The sequence below is a fragment of the Xiphophorus maculatus genome, chromosome 22 (assembly GCF_002775205.1).
Source record: "Xiphophorus maculatus strain JP 163 A chromosome 22, X_maculatus-5.0-male, whole genome shotgun sequence".
Lineage (NCBI taxonomy): Eukaryota > Metazoa > Chordata > Actinopteri > Cyprinodontiformes > Poeciliidae > Xiphophorus > Xiphophorus maculatus.
In genome coordinates this window covers 25,778,669-25,792,161 of record NC_036464.1, presented here as the reverse complement: position 1 = coordinate 25,792,161, position 13,493 = coordinate 25,778,669, and the positions used below count along the sequence as shown (strand labels likewise).

The following is a 13,493-nucleotide window of genomic DNA, read 5'->3' as shown; positions in this document are numbered from 1 at the left end:
CTGAAAACATGACAGGGTTTTCATGGGTTCAAACCCAAATATGCATGTTTCCTTTTGAATGTGGCCCCATACAGAGAGAAATAATATTAATATCAAAGAGATAACAACAAAAAAGTTTTTTCTTCAAAATTTGGAAAATAATCTTATTCATGTTTAACCAATACTCATATGTAAGATAACTAAAGATGATCTAAGTCCAGTTTTTGAATGTAATTAGTCAGTTAAGCCAACTGACTAATTAAAATATATACTTTGGTATACTTATTATTTTCTTTCATAGATAATTACTATTAAAGGGGAGTTTTTGTTTTGTTGTTAATGAAATAGGAATTATTAACTGTAGTCATTGTAGTCTCAAAAAAAAAACTACAATCTATATTAGTAAATAGAAAAAAAGGTATCAAAATGGAATTTATTGTGCATAAATCAATGCAGAAAAAAAAAATCTTCAGTTATAAATAGTGATGGTACATTCATAAACTAATTTTGTGATTTTAGGCCAAGTAAAAAAAAAAAAAAAGACTTAGTGGCACTAAACAGAGAGAGCCTGGTGTGAGAATAGTTCATTATTATTGAGTACCAACGCCTGTCAAACAGAAAAAGTGCAAAGCCTCCATCGTGAGATTAGATATCAAACTTTAGGAAGCAACACCTCAAAACTGGTTGCTGAACTGAAAATGAAATTCAGTGTAAAATTTCCTACTGGGCTGAAAATTGACTGACAAATACCTCTTAGTGTTTGGAGTGTGGAGGTGTACAGATGAGACAAGTTCTCAACAACAAGCAAAAAGTATTTCAGTTGAATTCCTTCAAACAAAGTTTGGTAAATGTTGTAGCACAAATCTGGAGATTTGTACTGAAGGAAAGATGTTTATTGAACAAAAAGTGAAATACAGTGAAACATAAAAATAAACAAAGCTGTAAAAAAGTACTATTGTAATCCAGGGGTATTTGCGGTCTTGGTTATTTGTCAACGTATTTGGATTATTTTTGGCTTGCTGTAACTAATTGTTTACAATATTCAGTTTATTCCTTTGAGTTGAGTTCTGTCTTGTGTGTGTGTGTAGAGATTTTTAGTTTGACTTTTTTTCCCCATTTGTAGATCTTTTGGTGTTCTGGCTCAGCTTCCTGGAAATGTTTCTGCTTTCCAGCGTTGGTATCATCCAGTTGGTTTTTGCTTACAATAAACCATCTTTCAATTTGAGGTTGTCGCTGTCTTGTCCAGGTTAGGTCCAGCTCTGAAGGATGAAAAATTAAAATTTTATCTGGTTTGCTCTTTCTTGTCACACTTCAATGTTTCAGAACAAACAAATGCTAATATCCAACAGACATAATTTGTCATCTCAGTTCCAAAATTGGAAATATCACATCGCAAAACCTGCATTGCATGACCTGCTCTATGTTCAAAATGGTATTGCCGTTGTAAGAACATCACAAATGAAGCAAGCAGAACTTCGGGGTCTGTGCTTTGGTCCTGTTATTTGTGGACACTGTCCAATGGGAGCAGTGACCATCACCTGCATGGCTTTGTTTTTGTAAATGTTCGTCTACTTGCTAAAACAGCATATTGTGAAAGCAAACTGCACCAATAGAAAAAAAAAATCTGCTTTTGGTTTGGGGCAAAAAAACAGACCAAAGGACTTTGGTGTGAACGGGACAAACACGGACCATAAAGATGTCACTTAAGCTCTTTTATTGACACAAAAGCTCAATAAAAACTGAAAGGTGCAATCGTAATGCTGTTTATTATTTGTACTAATCCAATTAAGTCAGTGGAGGTAATTTTTTCCTTACATTGTTGGGTTTTCCGTGAACATCTTTAAGGCTCTACGAGTACCACACTGTCATTATCTGCATACAGTACACGCATCATTGTTGCAACTGTCCTTATAACATTATGTGGGTTTTAAAACACTGTAAATTCACTTCTCATAACAAAATGACATGTTTTTCATCTGTGTTTAAGGATTTTTTTTCAGCCTGTAGTTCCTCTCTATCACCAACTAGCTGAAACAAGAGAGAGAGAGAGATAAGAATGAGCCTTGTTGCCCTTGAGCTTTTCAAATGAAACTAATTACTTAAAAATTCTGTGACGGCAGCCTTGTAATGCACTCACCCTCCTGGCGGTTTGTTCCCTTGGCTTTTTCACCACATGACAGTCATCAAAGCATCTGAGTCACGGACCACTTAGATTTTTCAGAGAAAAGAAAATGAGGAAATAATTTGCAAAGAGTAGCTCTTTCCCTTCCCCTCTTCTTGTTTAGGTAATCCCATGCTACCTTCTATTTGTCTTTCATCTTCTCTCCTTCTCATCTGTTTACTCGTCCTCGTCCAGACCCGTCCGTCCAATCATTATTTTTTCTTGTCCTTTGCCCCTGGTTCATTATTGACTCATAAAGCCAGAGGTCTGTAGATAAAACCCACGTCATTGGCTGGTTGGATGTCGCTATGAATAGCAGTAAGAGCCACATTTTCATTTTTTTTTTGGCTTTCATCACTTGATTAATTAACTCGTAGTAAGAGAAGCATTCGGTCATCCTGGCTGTTATACTGCCAGCTGATAATATGATAAAACGGGTCAGGCACAGTTAAGTTTATGGGCTTGCAGTTTTTAATTATTCAAGATAAAATGCCATGGTAAATGGAATGAAACAATATTTAATCCACACATAGATGGGGAGGAGAGGAGAGGAGCATAACAGTAAATAGATTGTTGGTACCTGTAAAAGAAGCAGCTTTGATGCTTGTAGTGTTTCGTTTACTCCTATAGCGCCTGCTGCGCTGCTGCTGCTGCGCTGCACAGCATGGAAACAACATTAACTTATGGTACATGACACTGGAGGGTATTTTTCTATTGACTATATTAAATATTTACAATTTTATGATTTTTATTTTCCCCCACTAAGGTCTTTGTGCAGTGTTGGACTTATTTGTACTGCTTTTATTTCAAACACAAACCATATTGTGAGCAGATTGAGTGTGTAGGCTGGACTCTTGTTTAAAGCAGCTTTCAAACACGGAAAGAGCTAAAAGATGAATTTTAACCTGAAGATTAAGCATTTTGTTAGTTGCTAAAGCTTAAATGTACATAATTATTTGCACATCAGGCATAGAAAACAGTATTATTTTTAAAGTACGATAACCTTCCATAAAAAAAATCCTGCATTACAGAATTGTCAGAATATTTTAAACAAAACTTTTAACATAATCCAATCTCGTTAGTTTAAAACTGAAAAGCAAGATTGTTTTTTTTTATTCCTACAGCTACAAAAAATGTAATTACTGTAAGGATCTGAGTGAGTTTCTGCATTTCCATTTCAAATGTGGGCAGCAAAACTGATCATATTTTGCTAATGTCAGAAAAACGCAGTTTCGCAATTATGTTCCATTAAATAAGAAAGTAAATTAAATTGACATGTGAATAAGATTGTTCACAACATAAATCATTCAAAAAAAAAACATGCCGCGCCATCACCCTCTGACCTATTGTTGTCTTCGTCTTTTCCGCCGGTCGGTAATCACGACTTGTTAGATGTGGAAAAACTGCCCTCCTGTGCAGTTCTCCTTAAAAAATATTGCTTAAAGCACAGTCTGGGCTTTCTCGCCTTCACTTGGATTTTCTCAGGTAGAATTTCTGTCAGTCAGCAAACAGAAGAAGTCGTAATCGATGACACTGATTTAGAATTGTAGTCCGCCTGTAGTGTTAGCAATACCAGCGGAGGAAGTGAACGAAGACTTTCAGTCCGTTAGCCACGCTTCCAAATATTAACGTTTAATTTTTTTTTTTTTTACAGTTTTTTTTTGGCTCTCATGGCCTTTATTTAAAGTACTAGGACAGGAAAGGAGGGTAATGAGAGAGAGAGAAGAAATGCGGCAAAGGTCACCAGGCTGGGATTCGAACCTGTGACGTCGAGGACTGGGTTGTGCTTAACCCCTGTGCCACTACAGCACCCCAACATTTAATATTTAATCATTCATTCAGCTTGGCTCTTCTCTCTTCATAGCAGATTACAGTTTTTTAAAGCGCAGGAAACTTCTGGTAAGCTTCATACCAAACCGCAATGTGATCAAATCAAAACTAAAAACAAACTTTAAATTTAGTTAGTAGCAGGAAAAATGGGAGAACGGATAATAAAACATTTGGTCATCCGGGAGGGATTCACAAGGTTCGATGTTCCAGGTAGCGAAAGTGTGACACATATTTAACTTTCATAGGATTTTCACAAACACATCAGCGTCGACTGAAAGCCTCTCTGTAAAACAGCTGTGAAGCTGAAAGTGATTGAGTACAAACCGGTGAATCACTGACATTCTTACCTGAAATCCACCTGCTCTTTCCTCAAAGTACCAGCATACTGTACCTCCTACAAGATACATATCAATTATCTGACTAGAGAGTGGATGGATTGACAGGATCGATCAATCCATCCACTCATTTTTTTTCTCAATTTTAACAAATAGGAGAAAAAAGTACTTTTTTAAAAGTTGCATAACGCAGCATGAGACTGTAGATAAACGTGATTATGGAGAAATATATATATTTGTATTAATTGCCAAACTGAATGATGCAGTTTCACATATGTATATATATATATATATATATATATATACACAGTATATTCATGCTTTTAGAAATGCAGAGTAAACGGCAGCATCCATAATATGTGGGTTGTTTGTTGACGGCACATTTATTTTATGTTTTCTACCGACTTTTACTTATTCATTGTGTTCAAATTTATGTGAGTTATCCAAATAATTGCACACCAATATATTACATAATCCCCTTTTGTCTGTTTCTGAGCTAGTTGTAGAGGTCAGCTTTTAGTGGCTGGATAATAAAAACCTCAGCTGTGGCTAAGGTGTTAAAAATGTTCTGATTTTTAGTAATTATTCTAAATGTTTGACCCTAAAGCTTCGAGCTAGTCGGACTCCTTGAACTTATAAAACATGTCTTTTATTATCCGTTTAAATCTTCATGGAATCAATCAGATTTTTTATATTTTTTAAAGGCGACTAGTTCTCAAAGAAACAAAAAGACTTGCAGCCAAGAGACTTGAACAACAGTCCAGCCATTTAAAATTTTCTAGAGTCTATTCATATATATAATAACGTAAGACGTTCTTTCAACCACTGGTAGATTACATCATGAATAGACTGTTTACTGGACGTTTTCCTGACGCCAGATGTTTTCATAAGGTTCCTGTCAATCCATCCACTCTCTAGTCAGATAATTGATATGTATCTTGTAGGAGGTACAGTATGCTGGTACTTTGAGGAAAGAGCAGGTGGATTTCAGGTAAGAATGTCGGTGATTCACCGGTTTGTACCCAATCATTTTCAGCTTGACAGCTGTTTTACAGAGAGGCTTTCAGTCGACGCTGATGTGTTTGTGAAAATCCTATGAAAGTTAAATATGTGTCACACTTTCCCTAACTGGAACATAGATCATTGTTTACACTCTAGGTAATCTGCATATGTATTAAATAAAGTATCATGTTCACATTTTATGAATTAAAGAGGGCACTGTTATGTATTTTTCCAGGCATAGAGTGCTGTTTTATAGCACAATCAAGTAAATAAGTTAATGCCAGTTGTTAATAAAATGATGTACATATTAAATATGAATTAAAAGAAATCTGATTTTGTAATTTAGCACCCTAAATTGGGTCTCTGTCTCTTTAAGATATTCCTTCTCTTTCTAAAGCTCCGCCTTCAAGAAGTCATCACATCATGGATCCTCTACACTTTAACATTTTTTTTTTTTTACCAGCATTTCACTGAGAAGCAGCTCCTATAATGAGCTCAGCAGATGCGCAGTTCCACCAGGTGTTTGCTAATTGCTGCTGACTAGTCTGGAGGAGCAAATGAAAACACCTCACTTTGTAAAAAATGTTAGGTTATTCGAAGGACTGGATGGCTGCTTTGATCTCTTAGTCCAACATTTTGCAGGCGGTCAAAAAACAAGACATTAAATGTCTCTAAATGATTGACAGCTGAAACAAATCATGCAGGAATGGACTCACATTTAGCAAATAATGGTTCTTATAGAGATAACCATGGAAACCGATGTAAAAGGCTGCTTTCCACTTGACTTATTGAGTTTATGTCCAATTGTACATCTAGCTGCTGGCATCCATTTTAAATGAAATAACATTGAAAACATCTTCTACATTACGAATTAAATTACACTTATTTGATTTTTTTGTAAACTACACTTCATATAAATTGAATTTTTAAAATCATATTTATCATATTTTTCAATAAAATGCATATTAATTTACTCAGTTTGAAGGTAAAACTGCCTCCTTCAGAAGTTTGTACATCTGCTTTAAATAGAAAAACGTATCACTTTACCAAAAAAAGAAAAAAAAAGCTGAGGAGAAACAAATTGATGAGAATGGAATCTTGTTTGGTGGAAAAAATTCTGAAAAGTGAAGAGACCGAGGAGAGAAAAGTTGTGAAATAATTATAGATACCTGGCAGTGTTAACAGAAAGTTATAGGAAAGGCTAGGAAAATAATCATTTCACCTTCCCATTGGTTTATATTGGACTCCTATAGAATACATCTCTCTGGATAATCATTTATCAATATCACAGCTGATACAACTGACTTTCTTCTGCTGCAAAGTAGTTCAGTTAAACTCTGCTACTGACAAATTATTTTCTATTTTCATGAGGCTCTAATAACATTAACAAGCAGAAACCCGTCAGGCTTCACGTCAAATAAAGAAACATTAAAATATAACTCAAGTTAAATACTGAACTGTAAATAGGAAGAATATTGTCTGGCTATGTCATCTTATTTCTTTCAAACCTTGAAGCTTACATTTTTACTTTTTGTCAGATTAGTTTCACAGTTAAGATGCTATTCAAGCCTGCTAAGCTTCCTCATTGGATGGATAAATACTCTTGGTGATATCAGCTGTGCTTTAGCAGTTCAGGATGTCAAAGTTCAACGTTAGGCTGGCGTAAAGCTAGGTGTAACCGCTGAGAAATTTTGAGACGCTTCAGAAAAGAAATAAACCATAGGTCTTCCATCTTTGGTTTCTAAAGCAACACTTTCCTGATTTATTGGCATCCCTAATGCACTTTCTTCCTCCTGTGTTTCAAACCAACAACTAATTCCTTCTCTCTGTGTGTCTGCATCTTGAAGTCATCTCCCCTGCCGCTCTCCCTTCTCTCCCAACCTCTCCTCCCCTTCCTCTCCACATTAATTTTTAAAACCAGGAATAGAGGGCTCAGTCAGGATGTGTAATCTCCATGTTTTAATAATGGCCTCGTTCACAATGTACATTAATCCAAAATGCAGACGGACACACAGTTGCCTCAACGTGGAACAAAACTAAGTGAAGAATTTCAGCCATTTTCTCCAGCATTTCTTGAGTTGAACATAACAGACTATTTTCCTTTGGTTATATTATCATTAAAAAGTAAAGCAGTTATTTTCTTTGTAAGATTATTAAGTAACACCATGTATTTGCATTTTTACAATTTTGAATTTGGAAGCCTTTTCAACTCAGGATAGTGTTATTCCTTTCAGTGTCTGAAATCCAGAAACATACAAGTAGAACTCAGGAAAACTTTCCAGAAAAATGAAAAAAATGATGTATCATAGACTTCATGTATCAATACAACAGACAAAATAGTAATAATAAAATATTTTTAGCAGGAAAATTTGTCCGGTGACGAGGAGGAAGTCAGAGAGATGCTGTCTGGATGAAGTAGGTTGGAAAGCTACCAAACTGGCAAAGGGTTTCTGTAGAAATCAGCTAATCAAATGTAATGCTTTTCAATGCCAACTGAATGAGAGTCTATGCCATTAACAGTAAATGCATAAACTATTACACATTTTTGTGTTTCAACAAAATCAATTAACTCAGCATTTTTCTGTTTTACTGTAATTACAGATCCAGACTAAAAGTGTTTTGACACCTAACGCTGCAGCAGACTCGGTTGGATCATGAATCCAAACAGTTGTTAAATTTCCATGGTTTACTTTCACACTGCACTGTACCAAATGAGCCAACACCTTTGAAAAACCTGTTCCCCTCCTTGACTGCAGAGGCGCTGCACTAACAACCACTAAAGGAAGCAACACATAACCTCTTGAAGAAGACAACTTCCTTTGTTACAAAAGGCAAACAAAAATGGAGTGGCATCAGACTTAATCAGTTGTAGGATTTGTCTTGTGTCTTTGGTGAAAGACCTGGAGACATTTCTCCTATTAGCACTGGACTTACACCTTTGTTTTGGTTGTATTTACCCAGAATGCCCTGCACTGTTGTTCTCATCCTGCTTGGCGTTCACATAAGCATTCAAACCGCATCAGAGTTCACTACAACCCATATTACTGGGTTTTCAGGTGGACCAGAGTTCGATTGAAGACTCACACCTCCCGAAACGAACCAGATATTCTGGGCAAACAAAGAGTTGGATGAAAGTGACCTAAACAGGGCTGGTGTGAATGCACCCTCAACCAGAGCCGTTGTTGAAAGGGGCTGTGTCAGGATTCTTTAACTACAAACCACTGACCACTGACTTCCCATAAATAAACCAGGCTCTGTGTGTGTAGGGTTATCGCATGGTTCTGGTCAAATGCTGTATCAGTGTAAATCATTTAGTGGTGAGGAGGTGTGGGTGATGTAGTGATACCAGATCCTGAACGGGAGGGTTGCTCGATTTTCTGGCCGATGGCCCCCCATCCAACACGGACCCTCAGCAGCCCATCAACAATGACGGCAGCAATTATCATCGCAGTGGTCTGGCTTTAATCCTGCTCCCTCTCTCTGTTGGTCTTTATCCTCACATCGGGTTCCTGCTCTCCCCATCTACACCCTCATCTCTCTGTCCCATGCTTGTCTCCACTACAAGTGTCTCTGCGCAGACACCCCGCTACAGCAGATAGGCTCTGAGTGACTTTGCTCTCAGCTGGACACAGGCACATCGCTGCTTCAGCGAGCTTAAAGAAAGCCTTGCTCCTCCAAGACTCCTCCGACACCTCCCCTCATCTCTCTTGCAGGTTTTCTCAGTGAGAGACGGCAGACGAGCGTCCCTGCTCCGGTTACGATCCTCACCATGTCTGCTTTTATTTTCTCCCGCTCTGTGTGGCTGGCGTATCCTTGCCAGGAGAGTGCAATGTGCAAGCGGCAGCGACGAGGAGGAATAACACATTTTCAGGCTCATAAAATAAAACCCTAAAGCCTGCGACTGCATATGTGCACTTGTGGGTTTTATTTGCACAGGTATTGAGATATCAATCTCTTTGATTTCCTGGGCCACAATCATACAACGGCAGTGCATGGATTATGTTTTTTGTTGTTTCTTTTCCTTTTGGTGTTTACCGCACTGACAGAACTGTGATATTGCAGGAGAAGCAGAATCTATGTTGATAATCAGAAAAGAATACATTTTTATATTGGCAATTTCTTCAGAGCGCAGAGGAGAAGAAGAAAGACTTTTATTGGATCATACATACAAGCATGATGCCCATGTCTACATTGTATATTTGCAGTAAATCTTTTTCTGGATCATATTCAGTGCTGTATACAATATTTGTCCCATTACAAATGTCACAGTTTTTGTATTTTGGTCATATTTAAATGTTTCAGATCATCAAACCAATTGTATTACTCAACAACTATGAGCCAAGTAAATACAAATTGCAGTTTTCAATGCCTCCTTTCATGTTTGAAGGGTAAAAGGTGTCAAAATCAACCTGGCTCTAGTTGAAAAAGTAATTGCGCCATAAACTTGACCAGAGACGACCAATGAGAGCCAGGAGGCTGGATTTATGCTAAGGCTAGTTAGCATGGAGACCAAGGATGACAGATAAACAATTTTCCTGGAACAGGAAGTGGATTGTCTGTCATTAGCACAATCAGCACTGAGTGCATGAAACTGATTGACGGTGCTTAAAAACTCCTCCTGCCTCTGACTGATTGTTTTCGTCGCCATGAATCGGGAGCCGCGCATTTCATCAGAAGGCGACAGCAGCTTAGGGAAGAGAATGATGTTTTCACAGATTATCTGTTTCATAACATGCTGTCATGACATGGTGACACTTTTAACAAATATGTTAAATACATTTTTTCATGAAAGTTTCAAACTGCAACTTTAAACATTTACAATAACTGACAATGAGGCTTTCACACTGCTGAGGAGGAATCCTGGCCCACTCTTCTTTGTATAATTGTTGGAGTGCAATCAGGGGTTTGATGTTTGTGTTCTGGGACCTAAATGATTATGGCACAGAATAATGAACACAGATTGTGAGAAACATGTTCTGAAATTCTGTTAGCTTCAGACGGGATACACATCTACCAAAAACGTGTATCTTTTGTCTGGTCAGTCCAAAAACTATTTTTCAGGGCAGGAGTGTTCAAATTCAGGCACTGAAGTGAGATGAGAATTAAGGGAAATGTTGGGCTAAATCACCTGAAGACTTTCTGTAAAGTTTTTTGCTTCTCTTTGGCATGTTTCTGTTCATTGGAGCAGCCGACTGTTTCAAGTTGGACAGTTAAGCATATTGTGAACTAAACTCCTGTCCTCCTATTGACCTTTTAGCCTGCTTCATACCGTCAGATGCTTGAGTACAGTTCTGGCAGTGTGTGTTGCTGGTGAAACTGAACTCGTTTTACTAAAAATGTCAAAAGCAGGACTTAACATTAGCTAAAAGACGTAAATGGAAAAAAAAAAACTCTAACAACCTGATTCACTTGTTTATCCAGCTACTAATGGCCGTCAGTGATGGCGACAAGGTTTTGTACAACAATCAAGAATAGTTTCAGGACCAGCATGAAAATTCTTTGTTCCACATAAAATTACCTCCATTTTATTTTTTGTTAGGATAAATAATGTGAATAAACACAGTTAATATATGATTTTAAAAGAGGGAAACTGTATTGCATTGAAATGGGGATCTCTGCCTCTGCACAGAGAAAAAGACCTGGCTCCTTCGCTGCTTGGAATGATGCTTCAAGACCTAAATCTGGGTATACCCTGTTTATTAACTTCATCAGAAAAACAGAATCATTAACCTAAATGGAAATCATTTTTTTTAGAAACATCCTGATGAAGTGGTGTTTGAAAATTCTGCGTTGTAGAGCTCAGTTCCTATTCCTTTTCCACGCATCACATGTGAAACTTTCCTCTTCGTTGTCCTGATTTCCCTCTATCAGGTTGCATCATTTGCTGGCTCTCCTCCCACTGTCTCCAAGATCCACATTAGTCACAGTGTGAGTGGAAAGATGAAGGTGTGAAAGCCAGATTGGCTCTCAGAGGCCTGAGTGACCGCCGAGGAAAGGCAGCGGAGGAGATGAAAAAGTTAAAGTGGACATCCCATTGTGACAGTTAATATATATTCCAATATTCATTACACATCCCTCCCCCGGCCCTGACTACTCAATCTGGGCGAGATTCAAATTAAATGGCCTGTGCAGGTATGCATGAGTGGGAGACGGGTGAGGAAGATGAGAGCGAGTGAGTCAGACCTCTGCCTTGTAAAGCCCTTATTAAACTTTCTGCTTCATTACGCCGCCGCGTCTCAGATCCCGACAAGGTTCTGTTGAGATGAGAGGTTGCGGAAATCGGAGCGGCGTACCTGTGCTTCTGCGTGAACAAACGTAGCGCTGGTGTTTGGCAGCTGCCAGCTCCGCTTATTGTTGCTGTTGATTCTGGAGCACGTCTGACGCTCCTCCAGTCGGGGGAACCTGCCAGGAGAGACGGATTGCTGTTGGACGTGTCAAGATGCTGGGAGCAGAAGCTTAATAAACACTTCCTCAGAAATATAAACACGTCTTGCATTTTTGATGGAACCAACGTAGGCTTTCTACTGCCGCTTTCTGTAAAAGGGAGGATTAACAGTAGGGAAACTGTACAGCAGCTGTGTAATCATTGCCTCTTCAGGCCGACTTTGAACCTTGATTTGTCTAGGCTGCTTACTGTATATCTGAATAACCCTCCTAGACTCCCTCATTGCTTCTGTTGTTTTTTTTCCTGAAAAGGTTTAAGTCTACTTCATCAGCGCTCATAAAAGATGAGTAGTTAAAATGGGCTCGCAATCAAAATGCAACGATACAACTGCCAGGCAAGGCCGGTTCTCAGAAAAACAATAACATGACAATACGCACCACTTATCCAAAAAGCGTATTTCAGATCTGATCCAGGTGCGCTGGGAATAAGTCTCTCACTATCAATTTCTTCCGTTTTTGTTACCAAATATTTGCAAACATTTCATCATCAGCATGAGCAGATGATCTGAATGAATATAAAATGAAGTTTCCAGCTGATGCGATTTTAGTAAGTTGGTCAAATTTATTTGTAGCACATTTCAGCATGAAGGCAGTTCAAAGTGTTTTACCTCATGAAAACATCATGCAGTCACCATGTATGAAACAAGCAACAAACGTGACAATTTCTCATGTCATCATCAAAATCACCAAAACACATCAAATATATTAATCAATATTCAATTCACTGCTATTCAAATACAACTCTAAACAGGAGGGGTTTCAGTCTAGATTTAAAGGAATTCAGTGTTTCGGCTGTTTTGCAGTTTTCTGATGGTTTGTTCCAGATTTGTGGTGCATAAAAGCTGAATGCTGGTTCTGGATGCAAAGCAGAACCAGAGCCAGAAGACCCGAGAGGTCTGGAAGGTTGATACAACAACAGCAGATGTTCAGTGTATTGTGGTGCTAAATTGTTCAGTGATTTATAAACTAACAGCAGGATTTTAAAGTCTGTTCTCTGAGCTCCAGGGAGCCATTAGGGCTGTAGAACTGGGTGATGTGCTCTGTCTTCCTGGTTTTAGTGAGAACACCAGCAGCAGCTGCAGCTGGAGGATTGATATTGTAGGCAGACTTGCCTACAAGTCTGCCTACTTGTACATTCTTGTACATTCCTACAACATTCCTGTTGTAGGAATGCTGATTCCTACAACAGGAATCATAATTGATTCTTGTTGTAGGAATCAATGCAACTAAAGATAAACTCATGGATGAGTTTCTCTATATTGCTGAGACATTAGTTCATCCTGGAAATGTTCTTCAGGAGATAAAAGCTCGACTTTGTAACTGTCTTTATGTGGCTCTGAAGGTTCAGGTCTTAGTCCATCACTATGTTCAGATTTTGGGCCTGACCTCTAGTTTCAAGCTGTAATAACTGAAACTTTTGACAATTTTGACAGATTTAGATTAAAAAAATTTTCCAATTTTGCAAACATTTCTTCTCACTTGAAATAATATAATCTGTCGGAGTTTCCCTGCCACTGTCCTAACATCTGACGCTTACTGATTGATTATTTTTATTAGTAGTACATCAGTCAAAGGGTCTGTTATTCATGTCACACTTTTCACATGTTCCTCTGTAAAAACAAATTTGAAAACCAGGCATTTCTTTTCCTTCTGCTTCACTTATTATGCACTACTTTGTGTTCTGTCACATAAAATTGACATTTGATTATAAAACGACAAAAGATAAAGACTTCAGGGAGAAA

The 13,493-nt window shown here is 38.0% G+C and overlaps 1 long non-coding RNA gene across 1 annotated transcript; it reads right to left on the bottom strand.

The window, feature by feature from the left end:
• Positions 1-672: 672 nt before the first annotated feature.
• LOC111606753 lies at positions 673-2,273 on the bottom strand. The gene is made up of 3 exons (XR_002752230.1): positions 2,117-2,273; positions 1,795-2,007; positions 673-1,238 (listed from the first exon to the last, which is right to left on the bottom strand). It is a non-coding gene; the product is annotated as an uncharacterized LOC111606753 (long non-coding RNA).
• Between the last annotated feature and the right edge of the window lie 11,220 nt (positions 2,274-13,493).